The 19,097-nt window shown below is 41.7% G+C and overlaps 1 protein-coding gene and 1 pseudogene across 6 annotated transcripts in view; one reads left to right on the top strand and one right to left on the bottom strand.

The window, feature by feature from the left end:
- The window catches only part of Pid1 (phosphotyrosine interaction domain containing 1), a 250,941-nt gene that overhangs the window by 60,041 nt on the left and 171,803 nt on the right, over window positions 1–19,097 (top strand). Inside the window, exon 2 of one of the 6 annotated variants that reach the window (XM_023722265.1) lies at window positions 12,597–12,636. The exons of 4 other annotated variants lie outside the window; for them this stretch is intronic. The gene's annotated coding sequence lies outside the window, so the exon portion shown is untranslated. Of the gene's footprint in view, window positions 1–6,197; window positions 6,219–12,596; window positions 12,637–19,097 lie in introns of those variants that run through there. One more of the 6 variants, XM_023722262.1, reaches the window with a different exon arrangement.
- LOC105742996 lies at window positions 10–489 on the bottom strand (annotated as a pseudogene).

Here is a 19,097-nt window from a genome sequence, read left to right as displayed (position 1 = left end):
GATTTGAGGACATTTCATATTTGCCTCTTTTGCCAGCACCAAGTCAGCCTCATCTGAATCTTTCCATTTCATGAGAAACATCAATTCTCTACTACTATCTGTGGTGCCAATTATTTGTTCAGGATCAAGACTTCTAGAAAAACTTCTAGGTTTCTCAGCAGCATCTTTTCTTTTCTTTGACTTGCTGTCATCAGATTCACTGTCAGATAAAGATTTTCTTTTTGTACCAACCTTTTCTTTACCAGCTCTTTGAGAATTAAGAAATACTTCAATTAACTCTGGACAATCTAAATTTCCTTCAGGTTCCCATGTACTGTCAGCATCTGTAAATTCCTTCCACTTCAGAAAATACTCCACCTTCCCATTCATTACACGTCGGTCCAGTACTTTTTCTACCACAAACTTTTCAGGTTCTGCTTCCTCAACATTTTTACTTTTTCCAGTTTGTTTCTTTCTCATTTTTTGCAATGCAGTTTTATTGGAGGGCATTTTTTACTGCAGATTTAAAGAGCTATTATTCACTGCCTCGGATGCTCGGTCTCAGGTCTGCAGTCTCGACCTGCGCGCCTACAGCTCCACTCACCTAAAATTCTTCCTTATCCATTAGTGTATTTATTTGTTTATTTGTTTGCTTTTAAATGAGAGCTCTGTGGTTTCTTCTTTTAAGGAAAAATTAAGAGGACAGCGAATCAGTGAATGACAGAACTTTATAATACTGGCACTATTACTTGTGACTTTGGGTTAGTTCTTAGTGAAAAGTGTGGCATGCTGGATTTTAAACAGTTTAATATATCAACATTGGCAAGAATTTTAGTGTGTGTGTGTGTGTGTGTGTGTGTGTGCTTACTTTGTAAGACTTGGACAATTTGAGGATCACCCACACATTTAAAAAGTATTAAACTCTAAGGATTTAATCTACTAACTCATGAATTTGTTGCGTGTTCATCATTTTTCTGACCCTTCCTGAGACCTGCGGACGTTCAGGAGCTGGCCGTCTTGCTATGGCAGGGCAGCACGCATCGCACCCTTGCCAATGTTGTGGACAGGAACAATGGAAGCAGCTGGGCTGCTGGGTGCTCCTGTCCTGATTGGGGAGGAGAAAACTGTGAATGCCCTGGCACTCAGGGCCCTGTTCAGGCTGGTGTCACATTTGCTGTTTGCTCTTTTAAAACTGTTGCCATTCTTGATCACAAGGCTGAGTGTTAAAGACTTTTCTTTTTTTTATGTATTAGTACAGGGTCTACAGGGCCTACAGAGTCTCACTATGTAGATCAGACTTGTAGTGATTCTCCCGCTTTCAGCCTAGCACGTGCTGGGATGCCACCATGCCCAGTGTCAATCACCAACTCAGTGCGCCCCGGGGGCAGGGTCAGCATGGTACACCTGGGATTGAATTCTGGCTGCTGTGTTCTGCCTAAGTGGGTGCTTTAGCCTGCTGAGCTATCTAGCCAGCCCTAAAGACTTTTCTTAAAGCCCAGCATCCACCTGTCAAGGCTGAAAAGACGAGGACCCCAGGGGAGTCACCCTCTCCCACAGGACCATCTGCTGGCTCTGCCTGTATTCAGTGACTTCCAAGCCGTGGTGGGCAAAGGTGCTTTGGGTGCTTCCTGAATGGCTTTGACTTCGGTAATAGTTCACTAGCAGCTTCTCAGTTCAAAGGCACCATGACAGCAAAATGGCACAGACGGCTGACTGTGTGAACGATGACCATAACGAAGCTTGGTAAATTGCCAGAACGTTCATTGAAGACCACGGACACACATTTAATAGCTTTTTTTTTTCTAATTTTGTAATAAATGTTTTACTTTCTTGTCTGTGTACATATTTGAACTTGTGATAAAACGTGTCCCTGATTAGAATTTAGGGCTCCGTGGTTTGTTTTGGAATTCCAGCCTGTGCCTGCCCGCCCACATAGGCTTTTCCTGGACTGCCTCATCACAGTACTTCTGACCTCTTAGGTGAATGCTAGCGAGGCCCAGGGCAGGAGGTCCACGTTCTGCTCCTGGTCAAGTGGCTTTACAAGAATAAAGAGGAATGCTGTATTTTAGGATCCGTATAGCTTTACCTTCTACGGAAGGTAAATGACATGGGAAAATTTATCATAAAACATCTGAATAACAATGGATGTATTTTGTTAACAGACAAAGCACTTTCACTGCCAATATGAAAAGGCAATCCAAGAAAATCATGGGTAAGACTCAAATTTAGAGTCGCAGAGAAAAACTATGAACTTCTCATAAATGTGCAAAAGGTAGTTAGCCTCGTTTAAAGAACTGTAAAGGGCAGAACAGGAAGAGTCTGCTTCCATTCGCCCAGCCATCCCCCACCCAACTACCTAGTATCTTGTGGTTAGAAAGTAAGAGAAAACCCAGAGCTCTTCGACAGAGGGTCACGGGTGCCTTCCTATGTGCTTATTATTTGTAGGAGGGTGAAATTGCTGCTGTCTTTTTGGACAGCAGGGTTCGTGATGTGTAAGGAAAACTGAGGCATGCTCTTGGATTACAGTGGCTTCTTCCCATGTTTCCTCAAGGTCTGTACATGTTCCTGCAGTGCCCGGAGCAATGCCGAGACAGTCCGAACACTAAACATGACTGCGATAGGCACATGCAGTCAGGGAAAGCGAGGCAGCACTATTCAGCACAGCTGTCGCTCTTCAGGAAGAGAATGAGAAAGAGAGAAGGGACACACACTCTGGGACAAGTGCTCCATGCATAGTCAGGAAAAGTAAACTAAGATACTGCAAATGCTATGCTTGCATTTCTCTATTGTCAAAAGACAAACAGGAAAGAAAATGCTTCCTGTGCTTATAAATGAATGGAAAACTTTTGGGAAGAGTTGTGAAAACAAAAACAAAATAAAACAACAACAAACCAGAATAATGGTTGCCTTTGGGTGGTGATACTGAGGTTTAGGGGGTACAAAGGGTTCTTTTATTTTTCATTGTAAGCAGCTCTATATCCCTTCCAATTCTTCTTTCACAATGAACTTATAGAGTCTTAGTGATAAGAAAACTAAGTAATAAAAAGTCCTTTATTCTTTCTCCACCATCCACTAATAATACCCTAATTCTTCCCCATATCTGATTTTTGTAATTTCCTTTTAAAGTTTAAATCCTCGTATATATGGTAGCACTTGGGGTTGAGCCTAGAGCCTCAGCACTGGGCTATATCTCCATCCATCCTTTTCTCCTTTTCTTTTTTGAGACAGGATCTCACTAAGCTGAGCTCAAACTTATGAACCTCCTGCCTCAACCTCCTGGAGTGCTGGGAGCATAGGCACACACCACCGTACTGGGCTTTGATTAGTGTTTCAGTTGATTAAGGCTTTCAGTATCTTCTAGGCATACCTACTTCATGAGAAGTGCACGCTTGTCGGCCTGCTGATGCTGAGCGATCTCTGGAGGCTTAGCAGCACAACTGCCTGGGGTGAAAGACACCAAGCTTCCTCTGGCCTGGGAACATAAGACGCCAAGTGCAGTGATGGTGGCTGCTGACTCATGCGATGCGGGCTGAATCCTCACTTTGCTACTTGATGGAGCTAGAGCATTGGACAGGTTGTTTAGGTTCCCTTGGCCTTTGCTCCATCAGTACTGAGGGCTATTAATACCAACCACACAAAGGCAGGCCAAATAACTCAGCAGATTAAAGTGCCTGTAAGAGACTCAGAGACTGGGGGTTTGATCCCCCTGCCTGCCGTACCCTGCCCATGCGAGACCTGCACCTGGGGTGTGAGGAGAGGGCGATTGAGACTGGGTGTGGTGGCGCGCCTGTAATCCTAACTCTTGGGAGGTTGTAAGCAGGCAGATCACTATGAGTCCGATCTAGTAGTAAGACCCTGAACACCCTGTAGACCCTTCCCTAAAATACAATAAATAAATAAATAAATAAATAAACCAACCACACAGTGTCATAGGAGTGAAAAGCAGTGTCACTTACAAAGCACTTAGGCGGGAGGCTGGAGCATGTTCCCAGTTCCATCAGCTATTACTGCTCTTCCCCTTCAGATTTATATGCTTGTCCACATCGCCTCCATGTTTCAGTGTCCTGACCCTCAACTTAAGGGACTCAGCCAGGCTCCTCTGGAAAGCCTGCCACAGTGTAAACCATCATGACTTAACGCTTACGTTGCTATCCCGCTCTGCTCTGTATGAAGTCCTACGTGGTTGAAGATTGCTTACCCTTGTCTATGGTGATTGACAGTGAATTTACTGGCTAATCTTTGTTGTATTTTGAAGTAAGAGTCTTCGGCTAGCTTAGATGGAGACACGATATGATTGAGGTGTTTATATCATATTAATATTGTTTAATATGCATTTAACATATCTTAATTTCTTTTTTCTCTGTTTGCAGTACTGGGGATGGAACCCAGTGCTTTGTACTGAGCTACATCTCCAGCCATTATTATTATTATTATTATTATTATTATTGTTATTAAGACTAGGTCTCGCCAAGTCATTAAGTTGTCCAGGCTGGGCTGGAACTCGCAGCCCTCCTGCTTCAGCCTCCCAGAGTGCTTCAGTTACAGACGTGTGTGTGTACTTACTGCCACATATTTGTTGGAGAACTGAGAACGGAAGGAAGCTATGATGCTCACACGTGGGAAGCACAAGACTATGTGATTGGGAGAATTTGAAGGAGGGGCTGCCTCCAGTTTAGACTCACTAGTCCACAGGCTTTGGGCAGCGAAGTTGCTGGAAGGAGGGACTAGGAGCAATTTCTTATGCCTGGAGTAGCCCGTAGGGCTTGAGAGGTGGAAATGACCTTTTTCTTGAGTCAACACTTTTTCTGCCTTTCTGGGTTCTGAGCTTTGCCTTTGTAATTGGCTCAGCTCCTCTGAATTTAATTTCTCTGATTGAGAAGAGCTGACGCTTGCTGCAGCCGGATGGTGCCAGGGAGTTAGAAGTGTCACTAGAATGGCCAGAGTTCCCTGCAGGGTTGCCTGGTGCGTGGGGTCTGGAGGGAAGGGAAGAGGGCGCCCCCTGGGGGCCGTGTTCTGCCTTCCACGCGTTGAAAGGCCTTCATCTTAACTCAAGACAAAGGGAAGTCTAGAAAGGTTAATTCAAATCATCTAGAGTTAAAAGATTAGTCTACCCCAGAGCCAGGATTGGTGCTCAGGCCCGACCTACTCCTTATTTTGGATCTTCCTTCTCTGTCTGCTCTCCTTCATTCATTGTGTTTTATTGCATGAACCAGACATTCTGTCCTTATTCCTCTCCCCTAATATCATGAATTGGTGTAGGTTAAGAAGGAGATTATGTGTAGAGTGCTTGGAGCCTGGGTCACAGGACAGGGTGGGGTGAGAGTGTGTTCTTTAGGAGGGGCAGCTGAGATGCCCAGGATAGGGGAATGCCTAGGATCCAGGGTTCAAAGCCTTGTGTATCGATCGTGTCTCTTCCACTAATCTCGCTATGCTTTGGGGTAAGTGACCAATCTCTGAGATTTCTTCCTGTGCAGGTAAAATGGGAATTGCTTATGTGGTAGGGACTGTGTGGTAAGGAAATGGCAAAAGCCTTTGAAAGGTGTGAGTGATTTTCTGGCTGAGTACTTTCTTTCATCTGCATTATAGATCTTCTTATTTATGTATTATTTTATTTTGGAGACTTTTTTGAGGCAGAGCATTGTGATGGAGTTCAGACTGGCCTTAAACCCACTGTGCAGTCCAGGCTGGCCTTGAACTGATGGCAGTCCTCCTGCTTCAGTCTTCTGAGTGCTGGGATTGCAGGTATGTACACAGCTGTCTATAAAAGAAACGTTAAGGGGGTGGGGATATAGCTTAGTGGCATAAGATCCTGCCTGGCAAGTGCAAGTTCCTGAGTTTGATCCCTGGTACTGAAAAAAAAAGTTATAGAGGTGGTGGTGTCAACTGGTAATAAAACACCCACCTAGCGTGCGTAAGGCTCTGGGTAACATCCCCAGCGGTGATAAAGCATAGCCTGTCTTTGAGCTCCATTCCTATTCACATGTTACAGAGCTATCTTAGCATGGAAAACAACATCAGAGAGGGAGCCTGTCCATGTTTAGCTCCCTTCCTGTTCCAGGTAGAATATAGATGGGGGTTCCAGCTTGCTCCCATCTGTTAGTGAAGGTCTCCTAGGCATTTTCTGGCTGTGCAAGTTCCTGGCTTGTGTTTCTTTTGACAGAGCAGGTAGAAAATGAAGAAATCTTCTAACATGGGACAGCTATAAAACCTCTCTGGGATGATTACTACTTCCTCTTCAGGTGAACTTCAAAAAATTGTTCTTCGAAAGAGAATTATAAGTTTCTCTGGAGGAAATTTTGGATCCCCAATTCTGGGGCATTGAAGTCAGTTCTGTTTGAAACATGACTTAGGAAGCATGCTCCTGTCAGAGAAAAAGAAATAAAAAAGGTAGAACTCTCAAATAGGTAGTTCTTCTTCAGTTTTCTATTTTTTATCCCCACAAATAGAAAAAAATCTAATAAATCCAAGTAAAACAGACCATAACTTTAAAAACAGTGTGGATCTGGGGTTTTTACACACCAAAACAGTCTGATACCTTCTATGTTTGTGAAGCTGTAAAGTTGAAATTGGTTTCAGAAGAGTAACTCGGGACCCACTAGCTTTCTTATTTATTGGAGAAATCTACAACAATTTTAAGAATTATGTCTATCCTCAAGTCAAGTCTGCAATTCAGTTAAGTAGCACATATCCAATTTTCTTAAATTCTGATTAATCAAAATTTGCTAACAGTGACCACTGTTTTCCCACCTATTGCTGCTACAAATTGTATCCAAAGCTGCAATATGCTGCCCTCTTTCTTGAAAAGATATGCTTCCGACAAGTTTGTTTCTGCAGAAAGCTTTTTAAAATCTTATTTATTTATTTATTTATATGGTGCGAAGTCCCACTATGCAGCTCAGGCTCATAGTGAGCTTCCTATCTCAGCCTTCCCAGTGCTGGGATTACAGGTATGTGCCACCATGCCTGGTTTTGATGGCCAGCTCTGCATGGGGCCAGCATGGTGTGTGGCACCAGGGATCAAACCAGGGTCCTTGCAGGTGCTTAGATCACTGAGCTATCTCCCCGGCCCCAGAAAATTTGTTTATGCAGAACACAAGCAGGGTATGGTAAGAAGCAAGGAAGAGTCCTCAGGCACCTGAACAGCTGCCACAAATGCATGGGTCATGTCCTGGGGAAGAGACAGAGCGCTCACAAATGTGTACTGAAAATATACCAGGTGCTTCTTGGCTTAGGGACAGAGAATCTTTCATTTCTCATTAACTTATGAGAGCATTTCCCCCATTTAATCCCAGTAACATAATTTATGTTCCCCTGGGCAATAAAAATGATCAACCAACAGCTAAATTGGTACTCATTCGATCTATTTGAGAAAGCCACAAATATGCAAATAAAAATTTCTAATTCTAAGCGGTCAACTAAAGACCTGGCATTTAGAGATTGATGCTGTATTTGGACCGTTGTTCCCAGCATTGTATGGGCCCACCAATGTGCTGAATGGACAATGAGTGAAGGATCAAGAAAGACAGACACTGAATTTCACAGAGCACCTGGTCTTTCTAGCAAGTTCTGCAGAAATGTTACTGTAGCGTTGAGTTTAGCATTGCTTCTTTGCTGAGCTCTGATTTGTGGCTAACACGTCACCTCTGATCTCACCCCTGTACTGGCCTCCCTCTTTATATGATTGATCTCTTTTATTTATTCATTTCCCTGTTTCCCAGCCTCTTTTCACTTTTGAGGAGAGAATAATACATTGCTACAATGAATATTTCTTTTTTCATTATAAGGCAGCTTTATTTAGAAAGGGGTTTTTAGAATATACCAGTCAATTTACTTTTCAGCAATGGCTGTCTACAGCCACAGAAAGCTTGATTAAAATTTAATTAAAGTATACTTAATTAAATCCTATTGGGCGGAAGTAAATGGAAAAAGTGATTAACCCTCCTTGATTGTTTGCAAAAGTCTTTGCTTAGTTTTTAGGGTCCCCCCTGGAGGCAGACAGCTGTTGCTGGCTGATATGGGAGCCCACTGAGTGAGGTCTTATGTGCTGAACCTCTGACATCTACTGCTGGTTTCTAGCACCACACCGGCACACAGCGTCCAGTCTCTTTTCTATGGGTCTAATAGAATATCTGCACATGCAGAAGGAAAGTTAGAAGACCTCATCTCCAGTGGATCAGGCACAATGCTTCCTCCTCAGAATGGTCTCATGGTTGTCTGTACGTATGGAGTAGGCAAGAAGACTAGGCACAAAGGTCACATGCTGGGTAGTGGCGGGGACCTGTTGCCCTCAAGTCTTGGTCCCTCAGAGACACCCATTCTTTCTGCTCACATTCTATTGGTTAAAAATTATCAATTATCAGCACAAGTTCTGAGGAAGGCAGGGAAATGTGGATTAGCAGAATGACCCCAGGATGGAGCGAAAGCAGGTTCTTGTGACTACCTAGTGCCTCCGCCAGCTCTTGCCTGGATAACAGTAAGCAAGCCTCATTTGCCCTGCTGGCCTGCTTCCTTTGGCCAACGCAGAGCTTTCGGAAATTTTCAGTTGCATCAAGCACCAGAAGAGGAGACTTTTCATACTGCAGTGTGTGGTCTGCTCAGATGTGACCTTCTAGCAAACACTGGCAGGCTGGCAATGCTATGTCATATTCTTGTTTGCAGCTCTTGCATTGAAATCAACAGCAGTTTAACTTTTAGAGAGCACTTGCTTTGCTTAAAATTCTGATCACTCTCGTTACCACCCCTGTGTTTTCCCGCCAGATCTCCAGCCATAAAAGCCAAGTATCATTCATCATTTGCTAAATGATGTCAGTTACATCAGACCTGACTCTCTAATCCTCATTACCTGCATGAGTCTAGCGTTGGAAACCAGAACCCTAGTTCACAGTCAGTAGCTCTCCATCTCTTTCTCTCCCATTCTATTCCCTTTCTGTCATTGTCCTGTAGGAATTATACGCTACATTTTTTTGACAAATAGAGCCAAGAAGTAATATTCAGTGAGTTCCCAGAACACTGTTAGAAGAAAAGTAAAAGGAGGGAGAGGCAGGACAGGAGGGAGAAAGAAAAAATGAAAGGGACCGTGAAGCAACCGCAATTCATGCTTTTGAAAAAAACCCCTAGGTCTCTGCATAAGAGCCCAGCTGCTTTCCACAGAAATATGCTCTATAAGCCCTATTCCATTCCACCTAAGATTTGTAATTGCAATAAGATTTTTATCTTCCAAAACCGGAGGGTAGAAATACATGTTCCTTTGTGACAATTGTTACTTGGATTATATCCACATCCAAGGTAAAGCAGATGGGAAGTCATAAAAGAGGTAAGAGATATTGTGTGATGAGAGAAACCTTTCTTTCTGACTGGAAACTCCATTCTTAGCAGCTGACAAGGCTGCTGCCCTCCACGCAAGCCTGATTTCACGGGGGCGGGGTGGACCTTGGCTCTTGGGTTTTGCAAAATGTTCAAGGGCATCTGCAATGGGCCAACCCAGAAGTGGGATGGGAAAGAGAAGTCATCTCCATTCTGACCCAGAGTGCTGGGCAGGGATTGCTTTGTGGGGATTAAAAGAGAGAAATATTACCAGAAACCAGAGTGTGCAAATACTCTCAATCTACTTATGACTAGAGGTGTAAACAGAAGATAAATTCAAGGGGAGTGGTTATGTCCAGCTCAGGAGAGTCACCGTGACTGAGTCCTTCAGCCTGTGCCTAGCAAATGTAGTGGTAACACAGTCACAGGGCTCTGTCTTTTACCAAGCCCTGCTTTCATAACTCTGTTGGGGCGGGGAAGGTTGGGTAGTGCATTACATGTGAAGTGACTGAAGCTCAAAAAAGGCGATGGCAATGGTTTCTAATCCTTTGTAGGGACATATGTACAAAATACAGAAATTGAAATTGCACCTCAGACCTTTTGTATGAAAATCTCTGGTCACTCTTGGTTACCAGCCCCATGGTGGTGGGCAATAGAAACTGAACTTTTATCAAGTAGTTACTATGTGGTTAGTTTAGTGCCGGTTTCACTGTTGTATCTGAGAACCTCTGGACTAAGTGATTTGCCTGAAGATGAGTTGCTAATAAATGGCACAGCAAGGACTCAAACCCAGCTGGGTCTTTTATGCCCAATTGAGCTCATGCTACTAGATCCAGGATTAGATTGAATACTGTTTTACGATCACCAAAGACCTGTGGTGCTAATGCAATTTTCCTGTTTTTATTTTATCTTGTGCTAAGACTGTGCAGTCATCATTTTCCACTTGTATTTTTGTGATCAAGATATTGAGGTTGAGAGACTCAGAGCTGTGCTTATGGCCTTCTGCCTTATCTGGAAGGGTACAGTAAGAGTGGACTCTGGGCTGTCAGTGGGGGATTTCTTCTCAGGTTAATGTTATACACATTTTCTTCATACTTCTGCTCTTCCATTTTGACTCTAAAAGTTATGGGAATCTTGACTTTAGATTTCAATTTATTGACTTAGTGATTGTATTAATAATAAGGAGAGCTAAATTGAATAGAGGAAGAGGGTTCCATGTCATGCCTAACCAAGCCGCTCGTCGTCCCAGCCATTGTCAGAACATAGTTCTCTCCACTATGCTTTTCAAAGTGTGATCCAAAGAGAGGTACCAGCTCATGTGGAGGTTGGATAGAAATTCAGGTTATTGGGGCTGGCGAGATAGCACAGTGGTCTAAGCGCCTGCCTGGAAATTCAGGTTATCTTCTGCCTCAGACTCACTGGCCTGAAATCTAAATTTCAGCAAAATCATTAAGTGATTCTTTTACATGCAAAAATTTAAAAGCAGTGTTCTCCCCAACCTCTATTGGAAGCCAGATACCTTCTGGAAAATTCAATAGAGTCATAGTGTTGTTTGGGCCAATACAAATATCTGAAGTGCTGGCTCTCAGACTACAAGCCTGAGTCTTATCCAGCAGATAGTTTATAGGTACAATTAGGGACAAAACAAATCACAGTGTTCTAAGTATACTTACATTACAATGTCATGGTTAAGGAGTGAGAGTTGGATCCATTTAGAGTGGAGCACTTGTGTGGGGGTGCTTAGCTAATGCTTTTTAAAAAATGTACTCTTTAGTAAAAGGTCTACAGGGTCTCACTACACAGATTGGACTTGTAGTGATCCTTCTGTTTTTCAGTCTCCCAAGTGTTGGGATTACACCACCATAACCAGTCTCAGTAGCCATCTCAGGGGACCCCAGGGTCAGGGCCGGCACAGCAGGCCAGGGATCAAACCCCTGGCCTCTGCGTCTGCCTAAGCAGGTGCTTTAATCTGTTGAGTTATCTGGCCAGCCCTTAGCTAATGCTTTTAACTATAATAAAGCTTAGTGTTCAAGTTCTCTTTGGAGGATTTGTAAATAAATTTAAGCAGAAGTGTTCTGTCAATCGAGTCTACTGGACTTTAAGTCTCCTATGACCCTGCGATCACATCTGTATGATTTAAAACCCCTTTTTGACAACTCTTAAGCAGAATATAATGAACCCTGAAATGCTAATAAGTCATAGCACTGACTGGTTATTATAGCTGCCACCATCACTGCTATTTTTAATTCGTACAAGGATTTTTCCCCCCTTAAGTAGTATTTACTGATTTGCTTTTACGAGGAGTAGCCCCAGAGTGTGGCTTGGAGATGACTTTGACCAATAAAAATCACCTTGGCAAATTGTAGTTTTTGGTCTGAGTAAGAAAATTCTACATTTCACCCAAAGCACACAGGATCTATTTCGGCATGAGCCAGATAATGAGACGGTAATTGGTGTGTAAGCCGTTCATTCTCCAAGTTTTCTCACGGGGCATAATTTGTCTCTTATTTGTCAAGGATGGGTTTTGCGAGACAACACTCCCATTCATGGTGAGCAGAGCAAATGTACTAAAACATTATCATAGTTGGGATTAATGGTCCACTATGGATTTATGTCAAGAATGTTAATGATTTGTTTATGAATAAGTGGGCCTGTCGCATGGTGAGACAGTAGCCTGCAGAACTGCTGAATGGACAGTTTGCTTGAACAGGATTCTCGCAGGAAATAAATACTCTTGCCAGGCCTTCTGCAGCTCTTAAGTAGCTGCTGTGAATTGACTCGGGGATTTGAAGCAGTGGTATTTGCCTCACAAAATCGGTATTGCTCGTCTTAGAACTCCAAATTTTTCCTGATAAAGTATCAAGAAAGAATGTCATTTTAGGAAAGAGTACAGTTATTTTTTGGTAAAAGATAGTGAGAGAAACAACAGTTTATGTTAATCTCTCATTGAAAAGATCCACCTCCCCCCATCTGCCTCTCTACTCACCAGATTATGTGTTCTTTTTTGGAAGTGCATGCTAATTTGTGGGAGACATGAATGAATTTGCAGTAGGTTTTAATTGGTAGGCAAAAGATAATTATTTCCAAGTAGAGTCCCGGGAATGACTAATAAGTCAACATTGTATGATCCATATGCATATCCTATACGTGCACAGGGGATTTAGAAATGTGTGTTTCTGTTGTGTGTGTGTGTGTGTGTATGCATTTGTGTGTGTGTGTGTGTGTGTGTGTGTGTGTGCATCTTGCTCTGTAAATGTTGGGGTACAATTTAATAATATGTATTCTGGCTACGTTTTAAACTTTTTCCTTTTCAGGAATGATGATATTGGCTTTCACTTAAGAAGAAATTTAAAGGTACATGTTATTCTATTTGTATAAAATGATTAGTTACTTTCTTTGAATTTGGGATAAAATTCATATAAGTCAAGTTTTTCTTGAATTGCATCCAAAGGATCTTAGTAATGTAAACACCAAAGTCATTTTGCATAAAGTTCCAAGGGTAATTTAAGAAGTTTTACAACAAAAACCTGATGAACAGGGAGTAACATGTAGACTCCTTCATAACAGAAAAGTGTGTAATGTTCATTTCATAAAAGTGGTATTTGTATATAGTTAGGGATTGTGGATAGTGATTTATTCTTAGATAGCCTACTATCTTAGAAATAGAATGTGTATGTTATTTATTTTTCTTGCATTCATATATCTTGACTTATGAGTTTCCTTTCTCTCTCCCCTCCATAGCTAGAACTTTACTAAAAAAAGTTCTGTAACAGAGTGAAAAATCTACTGCTTGCCTCGCCCACTGCATCAGGAATGAATTTGCTTTTTTTTTTTTTTTTTTTTTTTTTAAACGGGGTTCTGTTAATGTCAAGAATACTTGATCTCAAATCTGTTGCTCATTAGAATCACCGGAAGGGTTTTTTTTTTTTTTTTTTTTCTGGAATGGAGCTATCTTTCTCCTATTTAAGAATCTTTGTGTATGGCCAGAACCCCTGAGGATCTTATTAGAGAATCAGAATCGGGCATTTAACTATAGAGCAGGATGACCAGAAATCCCAGATTTTTAACCTCAATTATATTCTTGTACTAGAATTAATTTGGATCTGTAGTTTTATTAAGATTCTTTAAGTGGCCTGAAATTGCAAAATAACATATGAAACATTCTTCTTATGGATGGGCTGAAGGACATTGATTGGAACCATATACCTGTTACTCTTTGAGCCCTGGAGGTAAGTGGATTGAATTCACAGGTAATGTGAGGAAAACATTCTGTAAATGAAAGGTTATTAGAATAAGCTACTTTACATTCCAGTTGATAAAAAAGACATTCTTTGAAATACTGTGCCATTTTATGTACTCTGTCTATACAACTTAAAAGTTATAAAAATAGCTCAACCAATGATATATTCAGCTACTTATACCTTAACCTTAGTAAGGTGTGGTAGAATCAGAGGACACCTTACGGATGGTAGGACAGGCAACCAGCAAACTGTCCATTAGCTACCCCAGCCCCGTACTCCTACAGGCTCAAGTTCATGCTTTGAAGTCTCCTAACGTGATGCAGTTACTGCGCCTGCACATGCAGAATAATCGCCCCATCACAGTTATTGATTTGAATTCCAAGGAAAATTCTGCGAGGATCAAAGAGAGAAATAAACAAGAATCAAATTGATGCTTGTCCTGAATCTTGATCTCCAGCCTGTGTCTCTAACTGTCTAAAAGTTTTTGGTAACGAGGATTTTTGGTAGAGTAGCAATAGGAATGTCCTGTTCTTCAGACGTGTTTTGTGTTCTTCCAGACAGTCAAATGAGCAGGTGGCTTTTCTTTAAGGATTAGGTGTTCTCTTCTCATTGTTGATTGCTTGACAATTGTTTCATGTAGTCAGAATTTTCTTTGTGAGTGAAGAAACAAATTTAAATACTAGCCTCTATTGTGCTCCTCTTCACATAATAACAGGTGGCAGAGAGAAAACCCAGGCCTCAAGATGTGAAAGCTGAGGCAGCATTGTTGGGAGTGGTGAAGACAAGAAAGATTTTTCATATTCATATTCAAAATAAAATAACACGGAAGCAAAAGGGATTATAATTTAATCATTAGGAAAATACCAGGTCGGGCTATACCTGCTCAATCCCAGGATGAGGGCTGCTGTTAGAAGACAGAAAGCAAGTGTTAGTGAGGACCTGGAGATGATCATGCAATGTTGGCAGAGGCATCACGTGGTACAGCTGCCGTGGCAAACGGCATGGCAGTTCCTCAGAATGACTGCCCATAGAATTATCATAGCCATTCCATTTCTAAGAATGTAGCCCACACACAGCGCAGAAAGGAGATTTCAGGGAAATGTGTATCCACCCATACTTATGGGAGTATTGCTCACAAGAGCTAAAACTTAGAAGCTATGGGGGCACCGTGAAAGAGTAAGCATTCCAACTGTGGCTTAACTATACAGTGGGGTATCTGCCTCAACTAGAAAGGCAATTCTGATATTGGGATACTTCATTCATGAGTCTTGGGGGCAGTATGCAGAGGCCAGTAAGCCAGATATAAAAGAACAAATACTACAGAAGTCCGTCTTTTACTGAAGGCTTTGCAGGAGTCAAAGGCAGAGACAGACAGTAAGGCGGTGGCTGCTCAAGGATTATGGAGGTAGAGCGGAGGAGTGGTTGTTTAATGGGTACAGAGTTTTGATTTGGGAAGTGGACTCCTCTCAAGCCAGATGTTTGTGGTGATTGTACAATAACTTGAATTTTGTTGTTGTTGTTGTTTGCCTTCTACCACAATTTGAAAATGGGAAAAAAAGGTAGAGGTTCTGAAAGTGTTTTTAGTCATCCATCGCTTGTGAGCCTGAGACCCCTTCTGAATGGGAATCCCGAACGCAAATATAAGGGTCAGACTGGGCTGGCCAGCTGGGTGTTGGTGAGCATGTGACACTGAAGCAGTGTTACTCCATTTATTCTATCAGTACTTGTCCCCACTCTCTCCTGCAGGATGGCATTTTGAGTGTGGGGAGCTGGGATCAAGTTCAGGATCAGGCTTGTTTCACTGTTGTTTTGAACCTGATAGTTCTATAAGGTTAAGGCTTCCTTTTGTGCCAATGTTTCACTTTTAAAATAGAACTAGACTTGGATGTTGTTTGTGCATAGTTATATTTTCATCCCAAGAGCTTTCATGGTATAGAAAGATATGGAAAAGAAAGCAAAGCCGGATTTAGATTTCACCGTTGGCTGTTTGATGTCTAGTCTAGGTTTCGTTTTCTAGACATGCAGATATTGGCATTTGAGTGCCCTTAAAGACAAAAGATCATTTGTTCTTCTCTGTGACCTACTCATTCAACAAAGCTCTCTGATAATATGTTAACTCCCCTATTTGCATTTTTGACAGCTTGGAAAATACTTAGAAGTTTGATAAATGTTTTAGTAAAAATTATGTCATTCTAATGGTGAAAATAAATGAAGCTCGACAAGAGCAAAGTGGCTAGCAGTTCCTAATGCAGGAAGCTGGAGCTCGGAATAGGCAGGTTGCCAAGCAGGAGCTCAGGGAGGCCTGCAAGTCTTTCCTTTCCCAGAGGAGCTGATGGTGTAGGAGGCCGCAGTTGCAGAGGCTCTCAGCAACGCTCCTGTGGGGCGAAGTCTAAGGACTGGTTTGTACCAGCAAGTCATCAGCTCACTCCTCAGATGCCAGGAGACAGCCTTTGTAGTGTCTATGTTTACCTGTGGGGGCCCGTAATAATGTCACTCACCCACCTGTTATTTTCTCATTGCATTTTAATATCTTTAGTATAATATTAGTCCATGCTAGTACTGTGTGGAAGACAAAATAAGGCAGTGTTACACTTAGTGGCAGTTGATTGAACTCAGAAAGAGAAGGAAGACCTGTCTGAGAAGGTGCTTGTTGAAACGTAGATACTGACAGTGTGTCTACCTCATGCACATTTAGGAGAGTTGTGCTGCAGACAGAAGAAACAGAGCCTGCCAGGACCTTAGGTTGGACATGAACTTTGTCACAGTACCCAGGACATGGTGGGTGGAGGTGGGGATGGACAGGACACAGGAGGAAAATGAGGCTGGAGAAGTCATCTGGTGTCAGAGCTTATCAGCCATGGGAGGGAGTTAAGAATTTTACCTATGAGTGATGGGAAGTGTGTCTCAAACAGAGAGTTGACATTATGTGATTTTCTTTTTAGAAAGAGCATCTCTGACTGTTGCTTTGGTGGATGGATTGTAATGGAGAAGGAAGAGGCAGGGAGGCCAGTGATGAGATTTTGGACTGAATCTAGAGAGATCATGGCTGTAACAGAGGAAAGAGACAACAGTGGTTTGATGTTTTGAATATGGATGCAAAAGGAATGGTCAGTAGAGAGGACATTGATTCTATAAATAAATAAATAAATAAATAAAATAAAGTGCCTTCTAGGACTTTGACTTAAGTAGTTGATGCTGGTATTGAAATGGGAAAGATTTCAGGGAAGATATGGTGGCGTTCCTTTTTGCAAGACAGGATTGTGTATTCCTTATTGATCATGTGAATTTAGAGATTACAATTCAGGCATCTAGTTAAAGACAGGCAGGTGGCAAGTGTGTATACAAATCTAGCTCAGAGGGGTGGTTTCATGTAGGCAGATGTATTGGAGAGTTACTGGAAAAGAGCTGGGATTTAAAGACATGGATCAGAATAAGGTCTCCCAGGGGAGAGTTTGGGCAGAGGGGTGAACTGAGCAGAGAGGCCCTTTGCTGGCTCCCCCTGTACCGGCCCTTGGAATGCTGGACTATCTGACCAGCTACTGCTGCTGTTTTCAGATATAAATCCTTACTGATCTACGAAAACTTCCTGTAAAAAACTTCATGTATTTTATTTTGTATCTTTGTGGTACAATGGGGAAGATAAATGTTAGAAAGATACGTGAATACAGTTTCCAGAAAATATTTGTACAAAAAATTACTTTCAATATGCCAGTATTTTATTGCTTTCTCTTACTTTAAATATGAAAGCCATCAGCATTTTCATTAGTGATTGGCTGCTTTTTTCTATTCATCTATTAATGCTTTATTGTTCTCCCAAAGAATTTCAGATGGGTCGTACATGAATGACACACCAAGAACCTGGGGAAAAATTCAGAAAACCCAGAAAAATATTATTAGTGGCTCATGGTTATTACTACTGGTTTTGATGTTCAGTTGAGTTTTTCAGAGTGTTATCTTTATATTTTTTAAATAAAAAATAATTTTTGTGTTTTGATCCATCCTGCTGATCTCTGTGTTTGAATTGGAGCACTGAGACAAATCACACTAAGAGTTAGCACTGAAAAGCAAAGACTTCTTGGCACTGCATTGTTCTGCTGTCACAGAGTCTGTTTTAATGTCCCTCTCCTTCACTGCTTAACCTGGCTGCTGTTTTCTTTCTCTTAGCTCTTTTGGCATTGTTGTCTTCAGCGTGTCTTTCTAGACTATCCTTGAGAATTTTTTAAGCGCTGGTTGGGTCAGCATGAATTTCTTTAGGTGCTCTGTTATGGAAATGCCTCATTTCTCCATAGTAGTTTTGTAAGATGTGAAAGTCTTCACAATTAAAACTACAGTATTCTGCTAAAGGAGATCCAACAGTTGACCAGCAAGTGCAAAGATCTCCTCCATTCCAGGATAAGCAAAGCCAGCATGCTCTGCTGAGGGTCATGCCTTCAAAGGCGATAAGCAGATACAGTGCACTCCCACTCACAATCCCCACAGCATTTTCCACAGCGCTAGAGAAACCAATCCTGAAATTCGTGTGGAACCAAAAGAGACCAAGAATAGCAAAAGCAATCCTGGGTATCAAGACTGTGCAGGAAGGGTCGCAGTCCTGAATTTCAAGATTTACTACAAAGTATTGTGATAAAAACACCATGGTACTGGTACAAAAACAGACACGTGGATGGAAAGAACAAGATAGAGTGTGCAGAAACAACTTGAGACGTGTAGCTGTCTGATCTTTGATAAAACCGTCAGAAACATATACTGGAAGAAAGACAGCCTCTTTAACAAATGGTGCTAAGAAAACTGGCTCTGTATACGCAGAGGATTGAGGGTAGACCCATATATTTCACCAGCACTCAGCGAAAACTAAAATGGACTGAAGATATGAATGTTTAAAACATTAGCCTGCTAGAACATAAAATAGACAGACACAGTTGTAGGCAAGGACTTTCAGGACAGAAAGCCAATTGCATAAGAAGTAACATTAAAGGTCAACAAATGGGTTATATCAAAGTTAAAATCTTCTGCACATCAAATGAAACAGCCAACAAAGTGATAAGATGATCTATAGAGTGGGACAAAATTTTCCCAGGTATCTGTCAGGCAGAAGACTAATATCTAGAATATATAAAGAACTCTAAAATATTATACACCTTCCAAAATAAAAGAACCAATCAAACAGTGGGCAACTAAAATGAATAGATACTACTCAGCACATGTACAAATGGCCAAAAAATTCGTGAAGAGATGGTCAACATCTCTGACCATTACAGAAATTCAAATCAAAGCAACACTGAACTTTTACTCGATAAACATGGCTGTCATTAAGAAATCAAATAATAGCAAATGCTGGTGAGGCTGTGGGAAGACGGGCCCTTTTACATTGTATATGGGATCATAAACTAGTAAAAGCATTTGGAGCTCAGGATGGAGATTCCGCAACTGCAGATAGAGCTCAGCGAGGTCCTGAGTTCAATTCCTGGTACCAAATCAGTAAATAAACACATACATAAAAAAAAAAAAAAAAAAAACCACCAAGAGTGGAGATTCCTCAAGAGACTAAAACTAGAGATTCCATTTGACCCAGCT

Source organism: Octodon degus, unplaced genomic scaffold (genome assembly GCF_000260255.1).
Source record: "Octodon degus isolate 3935 unplaced genomic scaffold, OctDeg1.0 scaffold00089, whole genome shotgun sequence".
In the NCBI taxonomy this organism is placed as follows: Eukaryota; Metazoa; Chordata; class Mammalia; order Rodentia; family Octodontidae; genus Octodon; species Octodon degus.
The sequence above is the reverse complement of the archived record's forward strand: the minus strand, read 5'-3'. Positions and strand labels throughout refer to the sequence as shown.